The sequence below is a fragment of the Calliphora vicina genome, chromosome 1 (genome assembly GCF_958450345.1).
Source record: "Calliphora vicina chromosome 1, idCalVici1.1, whole genome shotgun sequence".
Classification (NCBI taxonomy): Eukaryota; Metazoa; Arthropoda; class Insecta; order Diptera; family Calliphoridae; genus Calliphora; species Calliphora vicina.
Window position 1 is genome coordinate 45779056 of NC_088780.1, and position 14554 is coordinate 45793609.

Sequence of the window (14554 nt, forward strand, 5' to 3'; positions counted from 1 at the left end):
TGAAATCAAATATTCATATATACATACTACTTTACACAACCTATTTAATAGTAGCTGCAGTTTAAGGATTGTACTAAATGAATAAGTAGTAATTATTATCTGACTTAAGAAAGTCTTTAAACTTTATTATCAGCTGCAATAAGACAAATTAATTCGAATTTCCAGCAAAAGTCAAAAATTGAGAAATAACATATTCTTATGTTATAAGGTGTACCAAAAGTTACGTTATGTCTGCGAAGTAAATTCAAATTATTTTTGTACCAACAACAAACAAAATACGATTATGCAATATTCAAATAACATTCATTTAAAACTCATGTCTGCAACTTACAATTACAGTATAAAAAGTTTTAAAATATTTTTACTCAAATAAACATATGTGTGTGTCAATGTAAATTACATAAATGTGTACTAAGGAGGCCCTTATTTTGACTTTTGTTAATTTTTGATGTTCTAAAATTGTTTTGTCAATGCTAAAATTTTGAGTAGAATCTTATAATCTGGGGAAATATTTAAAAAAAAAATAAATTAAATATTTTTCAAAAAAATCAAATTAAAAAAAATTTTTGTATGTATTTAACTTCCGCATAGCTGTAAATATAAAATTTAAAAATTCTTTAACATCGATTCGATATATTTTTTGCAATTTCATTGAAAAATTTGTTTATCTTAAACAAATTATTTTTCTGAATGCAAATCCCTCTATATTTTTATTTCAATTATTCACGAATCTGGATAAATATTTTAAATTGAATAAAGCTTTTTTGAGATATAGCCCATTTTACTTTTATAAAAAAGTATGTAGTTGAGCCAGAATTAATTTTTTATAAACCTCACGTAAACCTTATTTAAACCAAAGTCACTTTTTTTATCTTCCAAATTGTAGTGTAAGTATGAAATAAATGTTGATCTTCCTATTGTAATTAAATAGTGAGCCAAAAATAACTTATACTTGCATTAAGTAAAACAAAACTTAAACCGTTCAATACAAAAATTCTGAAAAATTCGTAAATTTATTCAAATATTGTACAAATTCATTAAATACTAGCTGAACCCGTTAGAAAACATCTGTTTTATATTGCATCTCGATTATGATTTTAATATACAGTGTCGGACAAAGTCGGTGATCCAACCCTCAAAATTAATACATGTAGTAGCATTTCGGTTGGTTTCAATGAATTCAAAAATTTAGTATTTAAATTTCTTATTCATGCACTTAATATGCAAAAGTAAACAAAATTGTTTATCACAGACCGAAAATCAAAAATCTGACTTTACATCTGACTTTACACCCAAAAGGCTTTTCTGAAGATTCCGTGAAAATTTCATCAAAATCGGTCCAGGCATTTTTGAGTCCATACGGAACATACACACACACATCCATTTTTATGAAATGTAGGACATTAGCGGTATAATGTAAAAATTTGATTTTTACGCACCCTTTTGCCCACAGATTGAATATCAAAAATATAACTATACAGTGTTACCCGCTAGGCTATTGTGAAGATTCCCTGAACATTTCATCAAAATCGGTCTAGCCGCTTTTTATATATATAGATGGCATTAGCGGTATAATGTAAGAATTGGATTTTGCCACATCCCTCCGCCTACAGATAGAAAATCAAAAATCTAACTTTACAGTGTTACCCGCTATACTATTCTGACGATTCCCTGAAAATTTCACCAAAATCGGTCCATCCGTTTTTGAGTTCATTCGGAACATACATACAAACATCATTTTTATATATACACAGAAAAAATCTATATTTCAATTCAAACATTTACACATATTGAATTCAATTATTTCATAATTAAATCAAGTATTCATGTGCTCAAAGACAAAATTTTCTGATATTTTCTATTGAATTTTGAGTTTTGACCAGTGTTGCCAGTTTAGCCTTTTTGAGGCTAAATTTAGCCTTTTTATTTACTCTTTAGCCTCGAAATTTTGGTTTTAGCTTCGTGGCTTTTTTCTAGCCTTTTCTTAATTTCAAAATAGCCTTTTTTGAAATTAAAAAAGGCTAAAAATTTCGAGACTAAAGAGTAAATAAAAAGGCTAAATTTATATTTGTGAACCATTTTCATTTTAATTCATTACTGATTTTCATTTAGCTTTTCAACATACTCAATAATTGTGCAGTATTAAAAGAACAAATAACAATTGCCAATATCAAGTGATTCAAAATGAAATAGAGTATTTTATATCTGAAAGCTTAAATGTCTAGCAAATTCTCTTTCAAGACAAAATTGTTATTACACATTATATTCATCATTATATAATGGACAAGAGCCCCACAAACTCTTGAAGGCTTGTGATACTCGATGGCGATCAATAGCCGTTAAACGTCTTGTGGATCTATGCTTCGAGTTAAAACCCATTTTGCTTTAATTTCGTCAAACCAGCAATTCTAAAAAGCCAAACTTTTAAGTAATTAATACACTGATTATAATTTGGCGTACCATCTTTTTTTAAAACAAGTATTGCACAAAGTACAAAAAGTAAATAAGTCATTTGCTGTTTTCTGATTTAAAATTCAAGGAATTTGATCCATTATCGTCGCCAATTGAAAATTGTTTAATGTTTTTGACACATTTTTCATACTAGTTTGATGAATGAGAGATAAAATAAAGAACGTTTTAATTAGTGAAGATTATGACAAAAATAATACGACAAATTAAACTAATTGAGCAATTGCGACAAAGATTACCATATGAAAACTCTACGGAAAATCAATTTTTTTCCCGTTGATAATAAAGTAGTAAAACCAAAAAAAATATATTATGTCATATTGATAGTGAAAAATTAAAGTGCTAATAAAATTACGAAGCTTAAGGCTCAGGGGCAGAATATATTAAACTACAAATGAACAAATATAGAACCAACAATGTCCATTTTCTGACATGGTTAATCTAGTATTTAACTTTTTAGTACTTCCTTTAAGTAAAGCAGATGAATTTTATGAACATATTTTCTAATTTTTTATTTAAAAATAAATATAAACCAAAATTCTTAATTTATAATATTTTAGCTTTTTTTTGGCTTTTTTTCTAAAGCGGTTTAGCTTTTTCTGGCCTTTTTTTGAAGCCAATATAGCTTCTTTTTTCGCCAGCTCCTTTCAACACTGGTTTTGACAATTGAATATACAATTTTCGTTATTGGTTGAATTTTAAATACAAAAATTACACTGCGGAACAGACATTTTGGTGCCCGAAATTTGAACTGCGTTTTGTACAAGTTGATGAACAATCATTACTATGTCAAACTTGTTTTTTCCAGTCAGCCGCGTTTTCAGTTTTTATATTTCTATTGGGTATTACATTTTTTGGTGTTTTTCTTCAAAATTTTGGGTAATGCAGCTTAGAATGTGAAATGTTTTTAGCATGAAACTGGTCTGCGTAAAGATATGTTTCTTTTGAGTATAATAATTCTGGTGGATGTTTGGCATATTTGTCAGATCTTTAAAGAATGTTGAAATTTTATTCTTTTTAGCTTTATGCTTAATAAAATGTTGCATTCCGAAAATTCTAATTAAAAATTTAACACTGCACATTCAAGGTATTACAGCGAACATAGTTTTTGATTGAAATGAAAAATTAGTTAAAAATTTAATGAAATATTTAGATAAAACTTTGAACTTTTCATCCTATAAAAATATTTTTTTTATAAATAAATTTTTAGGTGGTCATTAGTCTTATTTCTGAATACACATTTAAATTTAACTACAGCAATAGAAATACTTCATTTGAAGTTTTTTAAATAACGCGAATTTTGTATTTACGTGGTACATATTAGGATCTTTAATCCAGCATCTCATCTTACTAGCCACAATGAAATAATATAATAAGAGAAATTATATCTCTAAAAAAAGAAGGAAATGAAAGCGATTTTTTATTTCTGAAATATATAACAAAAATATTGAAGTTTAAGTAATTTTTTCTTATAATTTATAAAAATTCGGAAATATTTTATATTGTATATTTTAATCTACAAAAATAAATCTTTAGTTTAAGTATAAAATTTGCATTATTTTTTTTATACGAAGAACATAGAAAAATATTGTAAAACTTCGTGTTATTTGTCAAATAGTTTAGTATATATTCAGCGAATTTTTAATTTTTTTATATAAGTTACTTTATTGATATGTTTTTATTGTATACCATGAACAAATTTTTTAACCCTTTTATATATGTCAAACTTGTAAGGATTAAATTAAAAAAAGTTAATTTTCAATATCCTTGCGATATCACCAATATATCCTGGAAGTTAGATAAACAAAATTGATGTCAATGAAAAGATAATTTTGTGTAGAATACCAATACATAATTTTTTTTTTAATTTTAGTCTCCATTTACGAAATATTCAACCTATAAGAGAAAAAAATACAAATTATCCAAAAAAAATTAAAACCGCGATATTTTAAAAACAAGAGCTGCCCAAAAAAAACTAAAGATAGTTTTGATAACGAAATGTCCCATTTATGTGTCAATTATGTTATCAATTACAATTTTCGCCGCACCAAACCAAAATGTCAATTTTGTTCCTCTGTGTTATCTATTCAATAATTTTTGTATTTAAAATTCAACCAATAACGAAAATTGTATATACAATTGTCAAAATTATCAAATTCAAAACTCAAAATTCAATAGAAAATATCAGAAATATTTGTTCTTGAGCACATGAATACTTGATTCAATTATGAAATAATTGAAACCAGTTCAATATGTGACAAATATGTGAATTATAACGGTTTAAGAAATAGTTTTTTCTGTGTATAGATTAAAATATTGGCATATTACTCTTTATTAATAAATTTATCCACTTTTTCCGGAAATCCTCCTATTATAGTAGCTTCCATTATGAGGTGTTCCACTTACGCTTAAAATCGGACATGTCTTAGATACATTTCCTGAGTTCTTTAATTCTTGTTCTACAAGAGCCCAATACTTTTCCATAAGCCAAAGTTCTGGACAGTGGGTTGAACTTGGCACCAGTGTTACAATTTTGACATTATTGTTTGAATACTACTCAAGGCCATTTTTCCATAGTGGTATGATGACGTTTTATCCAGACAATCTTTGTTTATCGTGCCTGATGTCTCAAATGATTTACTTCTTACTGAAAATAACTTGCCACACAAGAAACTTCTTATGGAATATTGTTCCTCGTTCTTTGTCCTTCGTTTATCAGCCACATATAAATCTTGACCCGGAAGTTGTAAAAAGTCTGCCAGCACATAAGTTTCACCATTCATCACACAACAGATGTATTTTTTTTATAAAATCTGACTTCTATTTTTGCGCTCGTACTTTTGCTTCTAAGTTCTCTACCAAATTGCGACCTGGAACTTTCTGAACTTTATACGACTTCAAGCCAGCATTAGCTTTAACTCTGCTCACAAACAAATCAGAGAATTTAACTTTACGAGCTGCTTTTCTGATAGAAATATTCGGTGAGCTTCGAAGTAGTTGCTCAAATTCTTTTGCCTTACCGATACCTGTTAGACCTTTTTTAATAATAGTGTGATGATGAACCAACAGATCTTTTGTTATTTTTTTTTTTTGAAAGTCCATATTGGATTTTTTTTAAGTTTAAAATATTTTTTCATGTACCTTTTTTCGGTAACCAATTTGACCGAAATAACAGTTGAAAATTAATTATTTAGAAAAGATAATATCTGACATATTTTTAAAAGCTAAAAAAAATAGGCTTTAAAGACTGAACAAATGTAAAAATTTTAAGATTTGGGTTTTTAATCCTCATTTATCTTTTATTAGAATCGGAAACAAGTTTATTTAATTTTTTGAAATTTCGTTTAAAAAAAATGTTTAACATACATATTATTTGAGATCTGAATGAAATTTTATGAGTTTTTTTGGTATCAAGTTATAATGAGTTATCAATGTTTTTTTTATATTTCATAAGTAGATGAACAACATCACTTTTTTCAAATAAAATGTACTGCCTCTAAACGTTACCCGATTTCGCTCAAATTTTCAGCATTTGGTACTTAGATGACGGAGAACAATTTTAGCAAACTTTTGAGCATCATAAATTGTAAAAATAAAATATAAGGCCACCCTAATTTGTATATATGTAAAGTTTTGTTAAAAGTTGAGTACACAGTTCAGTTATTATTCAAGTATATGTATTTTAAAACAAGCACCGAACAGACTCCTGTACCCTGCCAACAATTACTATCCGAAAAGTGTCCCAAAAGTATCATCTTGAAGTTGAAACTCATCGAATATGATGTCGCTTTCTTATCGTTATAATGTCACCGTACGGAAAAAACGTATTACGCTTATGATACACACAAGTTTATACTATTTAGTGTATTATTATTATATCCAAATTTACTAAAAAGTGTCCAGTGTTAAAATGGAAATTAAAATTAAAATTTTACTGCATCCTTATTTACATTAAATTAAATGCTGAGTAACATTTCTACGACACAAAATAGACAAATATTAGTATACATATCGAAAATATAACTTACAATTGCTGGCAGGGTACAGACAAAGAATTCAAATTTAATATGACTAAGAATATGTTTTTCTATGTATGTCTGTACAATAGTAAAAATTGTGTTAAATACAAATATATATAAATAAAATAAATATTCACACAGACCCATAAAGTAAAACATGAACAAATAATGTAGTGTCTCTTAAAATTTCAAAACTTTTCCGTTTCCTTTTTTTTACTGCTTCCATTAAAATAATACTTGATATGTAAATAAATGTAGACAAAACTTTTATTGTTAAATAAATATTTAAAAATGGAATTGCAAATTATATAACCAAGACTGTCGGAGTATTTGCATGTTTATGTTTCTGGGTGAATTGTTAATTGAATAAGTTGTTGAGAGATTTCCTAGGAAATTAAATTAGAAAGAAAATAGTATTACCTTGCATTTATTTTACCACTGAGTTCTAAAAGGCAATGTGATTTTAAAACAGATGAACTATACATTATAAGAGATTGAGACAAAACAATGAAAAGTGCTATATTCCACTGGGCTGAATTCTTATATAAACTTCACCAAAGTATACTTTCAGAAAATATTGAAACAAATTGTGTGCAAAACTTTTTTTGCTGAAAAAAATTGTATCTTAGAAATGAAAAGCGGTAAAAACTGGGGTCCATTATTTCTCCTAGCCTCCATAAATTCTCATAAATATCTTAATCAGACATTATATTAAAAAATACTTTTTCCGTTTGTTTTAAAACATCCCTTTTATGCTAATATTCAACTATTCCAATCCAATCGAAATTTATAGTCTTCTTGTGAAATGATACACTGTGCGATCGTCATGAAAAAATATTAATAGATTTCTCCACGTTTAAGTGATTTATGAATATGGGAACTATGATTAATTAAGGAACCTATTTGTGTTGAATTTATTTTTTGCTACCAAGATTTTTAATAGATTTATGTTCGCTAGACTGATCTTCGTTAGTAAAATTTTGAAATGTAATTTATTTTTATATATAGACTTGATTAACTTACATTATGCTGAGTACCTGGCCATGAAGGTCACTCTGGCAATGAACGCGCTGACTATCTTGCCAACAGGGGCGCTGGACGCTCGTTTATAGGTCCTGAACCGTTCTTTGGCATCCCACGTGGATACACTATGGAACGTATTCGTTATTGGGTTGAATCGGAATTTGCCCAATTTTGGTATAATTTACCAGGACTAAGACAGTCCAAATGATTCATTAACCTATCCAGACGTAGATCTATGTCGTTGCTTTCGCTCGGAAAGGGTGACTTGAGGATACATACTGGATTATTCATCGGACACTGTGGTTTAAAATATCACCAATTTTTGTTAGGTAACGTTGAGAATGAACAGTGCAGGTTTTGTGGACTCCAGGCCGAAACCTCTGAACATGTTCTATGCGACTGCCCAATGCTGGCAATATGCAGAACTAAATGGCTCGAAAGGGACTTAATGGCCCCGGGGGACATAATTGATCCCTCACCAAATAGAATACTTGGCTTTAGACGTAGCCTAAATCTGTTAGGATGAAAAAAAAGGCTGCACAAAAGATCCTTTGGATCGCAGTGCGTAGAGCCTCACTAATGATAATAGACTTGGACTTTGTGCTAAAAAAGCTCGGAAATTGATTCTGAGTAGTTAGGTATACTTTAAAGTGGGTGTAAGACTTATATTACAAACATCCGCACAAACTCATAATACCCTCACAACAATGGATATTTGAGGTTTAAATAGGTACATATGTATCATTATCTGTGAGTTCACAATAGGTTCTACTAATATTCTGCTATATGTGTCAGTCGTTAATAATGTAAAGTAAAATTTATTTGAATTATGAAGAAAAATCAATATTTGCAAACGGATGTCTGGCTTTATCTATGTATGTATATCTATGTATATCTACTAGTGGATATAAAAAAGTGTAAGAATAAGTAAATAAAACAAGCCTATAAAGAAAAGAATTTTCAAAAAAAAAAATTATAAAAAAATACACCATAGGTGTTTTCACTTCACTGTTAACAATACCACTGTAATTATTACAATAGCTGAATTCCATGTGAAAATGTTATTAACAAAAAATGTGCATTGTCGTTACTAGAATTGGTGGAATTTTCGTTGTTTGTGTGTTAATAAAGATATAATACCCAGCAGTACTAAGAAACTGCCCCGTATTAGTTTTTTACCTATTTTATCTATCATCCAACGCATTGGATTCACATTTCGGTTACATAGAGCCAGATACATTACTAGCTACCTAACGGGTTACTTTACAAAGCGGAAGATAATTGAACTCAAATAATTAAAAAGACATCTCATATTCAGACCAATATCCGATTACTTACTTTTGGTGGGTTAAATAACTACATTCTAAAATGCATTACAAACTAAACGTTTAAAGTGACTATACTACAGCTTACTTAGAGACACTAAAGAGTTTAATTGATACTTAAGCAAATAGAAAATAAACTGTATGAGAATTTTATCAACACAATTGGCATAAAAACAGTTTGTACGAATTACCCACAAAACATGTAAAGTGGCTATACTTTAGAGACACTTAAGTTACAACTTAATCGACTTTTCCCTATAGTACTTCATAAATAAGAAGTACATATATGCCAAATGACCCAAAATATATCAATGGAGTGTTCTGATATTAGTGACAATTTCTCGAAAAATGTCGAAAAATGATTTCAATTTGCAAATGAGAAATGGGAAAATAATAAAAAAAATAATTAGAATAATCTAGTAAAATAGGATAATCCCTTTTAACCACACGGACATACATTTGTTCAATTTCATGTGAAAATATGTCAAAATATATACTTGATACTTCAAACAGAGTATCTACCATAGAATAAATGCATAGAACGAAAGGAGAGAGAAATGTCAATGACAAAAAATTAAACCACTAGGAAGAATTTTCAATATTTAGCCCTATAACGTCAAACTTTGATTTTGATTTTTTTCATACTTTTTCATATTTTCATTTATTTGAATTTATTTTCTACTGAGTGTACTTTATATGGTTGTGTCATGAAAATTACTATCTTTTCCCAAATATTTGAGATACAATAACAAAATACATGGCAATACATACTCATGAATTGGATTTTTGACAACAAAATTAGGTTTTTGGCTCTCAGTTACCTATGGTAACCTACTTTAAGAGTAAAGAACATTTTGACTTGTTGGGATTGTTATTTTGAGAACTTCAAGAAGAATGAAAAACTCAGTTTTTGGTGAAGGTTGTAAAAAATAAAAATTGTATTCTAAATTCAAAGTTTCTTTTTCATTCACACTAATTTCAACCATTTATCTTGTGAAATTAATAAAAAAAGATAAAAATCTTGCAACAAATGAAGTTCAATTAATTTTACGAAAAATAGTTAAAGTAATTTCATATTCACAATTTCAATTACCTACAGGTTACAACAAATGATACAGCTGCAGATAAGTTAATGTTCTAATAAGTTTATTTGATAAATAACTTTTTGATACTTCTTTATACCATTTATAGCAATTGCAGCTCATATAACAACAATAAAAACTTAATAATAATATAAAACATTCTGCAAGAGCGACTTGAGGGAATGTGCAATGGCCACCGAATTCGTGCGATTTGACCCCATTAGACTTTTCCTTGTGGGTTTTTCTTAAGTCCCACTTATATGCGAATTAGTCACAAACCATATCGGCCCTCAATGTCAACATAACACATGCCTTCGGTCCAATTCAGCCTGATTTATGCCCCAGAGTCATGCATAATTTTATATTTCGGAACCAGCATAGGCGCGACGGACATTCCATACATAACAGTAATTTCAAATGAATACAACATGTGGATATTATTACTCGTATCTCATACAAACTTTGTTTTATTTATATTAAAAGATAAGAAACGCTTAATGAAATACCCTTTATAAGGAAAGGTATTAAAGCGCAAACAAATTTGTTCACCCACAACTAAATAAATATATACACATGCAACACTTTGTTGCAACAGCATGAGCAACGAAAAGGATCATGACATATATAAAAAATCTGAAATATGTAAAAAACCACTTCTTGTGTTAAAGTCAATCCAATATAAAATAAACTTCATTACATTCTTTGTTGCCACTATAAAAAGTAACAATATTAAATAGCATTTCACCATTTGAGGTCAAAGTTGGTTCTGGGTTTATATTGTATTTTTGCTATTTACGTCTTTTACCGCAAACGTAAACTGCTGCATTTTACCATCAACTGTTTGCAATTGATGTTTAATTGAGTTTAAAATAAGCCAAAAGCGTAACAAAACCGCACTAAAATGCTTACACTTACAAACTCACAAACACTCTGAACAACACAATTGAGTTTTTGCCACAAAAGGTAATTCAAAAAGTTCTAACACAGAGAGTCTCAATTGGAGTCTGGATTATATGTATTGTGTTTAAGATGTTGAATTTTGAAGCACGAAGTATTTCCAAATTACTGAATCATTTTCGCTGTTGTAGCTTAGTGGTCTCCTCAAGATACTCACTTGCTCATATGTGCATAGGTTTCTAAATGTATCCTTTGTCCTCATTTAAGAATCACTGGCCAACTAAATATATGTTTGGATATGTGGTGTATTAATAATGTCAGTTTAGTTACAGAGCAATTTATAACCGAACGCCTTTCCGAAATTAAATTTTCAGCGGTTCAAAAAAAAAATACCTATGTATATAGTCTTCAACTCTCCTTTCTTAGTATGCTGTAGAAAATATATATAAATAGTTGTATAGAGTTCAATATGCATATAATGTATAAACATTTTAACAATGTTGAAAAGTTTTTGGTTTCATAGTTGTTTGCAGTTTGATTTAATAAACATGTCAGGTTTCAATTTTAAAAAGAAGTTTATAAAAAATTGTGATAAAGTTTCCTGAGAAGAAACAAAGTGAAATTTGAGTGTTTATTTATTTTATGGATTTATCTAAAACCATTTTATTTGTAATATTTTTAAACTATTACTCAAACAAATTCTTGCACAGTTTTCTATAATACATTTTTTAAACAATTTACCAAATGGTATGATATCTGTGGCACTTATCCTAACCAAATGATATAAGCTGCCGTATTTTAATCTTTTCTGGAATATTTACAAAAAAAACAAGTAAGAAAGTATGGTCGGTCAAGCCCGACCATATTATACCCAACACTAAGTAAAAAAGTAAAACCATTTTTCTTTTAAAATTACAATAATTTGTACTTTTGAGTGATTTTCGGAAGTGGGCCTTATATGGGGGCTATGACCAATTATGGACCGATCACCATGAAATTAGGTCGTGTGATTTGTGTCTATATGAAAGTTTACTATGTTGAATTTTGTGAGTATACCAACATTTTTAAGCGATTTATGCACGTTAAAGTGATTTTCGGAAGCGGGTCTATATGGGAGCTATGACTAATTATAGACCGATCGTAACAAAATTTGGTAACATGAATTTTGTATATATAAAACTTATTTGGAGCGCAATTTGTGGAGATACATTTATAAATTAAACATTTATGACCGATAAAGTCCAATTTCAGAAGGACATTTGTATGGGGGCTAGTTGAAATAATGGACGGATTTCAGCCAGTTTCAATAGGCTTGGTCCTTGGGCCGAAAAAATAATATGTGCCAAATTTGATCGAAATATCTTGAAAATTGCGACCTGTACTCTGCGCACAAGGTTTACATGGACAGCCAGCCAGCCGACCAGACGGACGGACGGACATCGTTTAATCGACTCTAAGTCGATCGGTATACTTTAAGGTGGGTGTTAGACTCATATTTTTGGGCGTTACAAACATCTGCACAAACGCATAATACCCTCCCCACTATGGTGGTGCAGGGTATAATTAAAATAAATTAAAAAAAAATTAAATCTTTTCTGGAATAATTTTAAATCATAACAAGTAAGAGAGCTATATTCGGCTGTGCCGAATCTTATACACCCTTCATCAAATTATACTTTAAAATATAAATTTTAAATATTTTTAAGTAAACAAAATTTTTTTTTTCAAAATTGTTTTTAAAAATATATGTTTTTCCAACTTTTTTTTTTTAAAAAAAAATTTTTTTTGGTAATTTTTCTGGCCGATTTTCTTGATTTTAAATAGCAACCGAGCCGAGAGAATTCCAGATATATTTTTCAATCATGTTTATAAGTTATTTAGGGGCTACGGAAACTTGATTTCAACATACAGATGGACAAACGGATAGACGTACATGGCTATATCGACTTCGCTATCTACAACGATCCAGAATATACATATTTTGTGGGGTCGCACAAAAATTTTTTTTTGATAAAAAAAATTCTGGTTTAAAATTATTTTTCCCGATTTTGACCCATTGTAGGTCCAACTTACTATAGCCTTATTAGTGTTTATAAAAAACCGACTTTTTAAAAAACCGGTTAACCGAAAATTGGCCTTTTTTAAAAAACCGGTTTTTCGGTTAACCGAGATCGAAAAATCCGGTTAACCGTCATATAAGTATGTGTAGAAAACATAAAATGTCTAATAAAGTATATACAGCTTTAAAATTTTTAGTAGTCAGGAATGGTTAATAGTAAATAACTATAAATATACAAAAGAGCTGAGTCCATTTTATTTTGTAAAAATTTCAAAATTATTATGTCAGTCAAATGGAATTGAGTATTAATATATTACTAAATACATATATAATACATACATATACTTGTTTTAATTATTGGTTTATTCAATAAATTTCAACCAAAAAATGTAAATCAATTTTTTAATTAAATATTTGATAATTTTGAAATTTATTATCACCTCGACTTTCTCATATGAAACAGAAAATGTTATAAGTCCCAAAATAGGACTTATAAGATGCAAACGCACTTCTTCTTAGCTGTGATTATTTGTCATTATAAATCATACCAAATAAAAACTCCATTATCAGATTTTAAAAATATTTCAAATCATGGATTTTATAATGTTTTTTGTCTCTCCTGTAATATTTCTGAAAAGCTAACGAAATGATTAATAAATTTAAATTGTATGAACAAAAGACACTAAAGAAGTCAAATTTATTGAAAGAAGGTATGTACATCGAATTCAATTTAACGTTTAGTAAAGTCATCACTAAGTTTTTAATGAATCATTAGTAAGATTTAGCCTAAACTTATAGAATTATGCGGAATTTAATTTTTAATAGTTTCATTATGTGCAAATAAGTTTTTTAGTGAATTCATCGTCCTCTACTATTTAGAATCATTGTAGTTCTTGAAAATATTAATCTGAAGAGGTTTGTATTGTAAATCAGCAGTTTAAATTTTAAATAAGACCAATAATATGTACACAATGAATATTAAAAATGCGCAAAAACATTAGATTTATTAATTTTAGTCCCACATTTTAAAAACCGGTTAACCGAAAATCAACATTTTAAATTAACCGGTTCGCAAAAAACCGAGATTTCGAAGAAAAACCGGTTTTTCGGTTAACCGGTTTATAAACACTAAGCCTTATATACATACATCGTTGAAAGGGACTTTGAAATATCATTACATATTGTCTATATTAATGACTTACTTATCCAGATATATGTAGATAAAAAATAGGCCAAAAGTCAAGGTTATCCCGGTTTTTTCCTTATATCTTAGCCATTTTGTCGATTTTAAATAGCAACCGAGCCGGAAGAAGTTATTCGGGTGCTACGGAAAGTTGATTTCAACATACAGACAGACAGACGCATAGACGGACATGGCTATATGGACTTCGCTATCTATAGTGAAATTACAAACAGAATGACAAACTTATCCTTGCCACTCATGGTGAAGGGTATAAAAGTCAAATATTTTTCGAAAATATTTTATTTTACTTCCCATAAAATTTTTTGATTATCTCATTTGGTTCAAAACTTATGATTTTTGCAACGAAAAAACTTAAATGGCGCCACTGTGCATCGTTCAGATAAGAATATTTTGCAATCATATGATTGCTGTTAGTTCTGTTTATATACCGAAATATCAAAACTGTACATTTTATAATGCGTAAAACTAATAAGGCC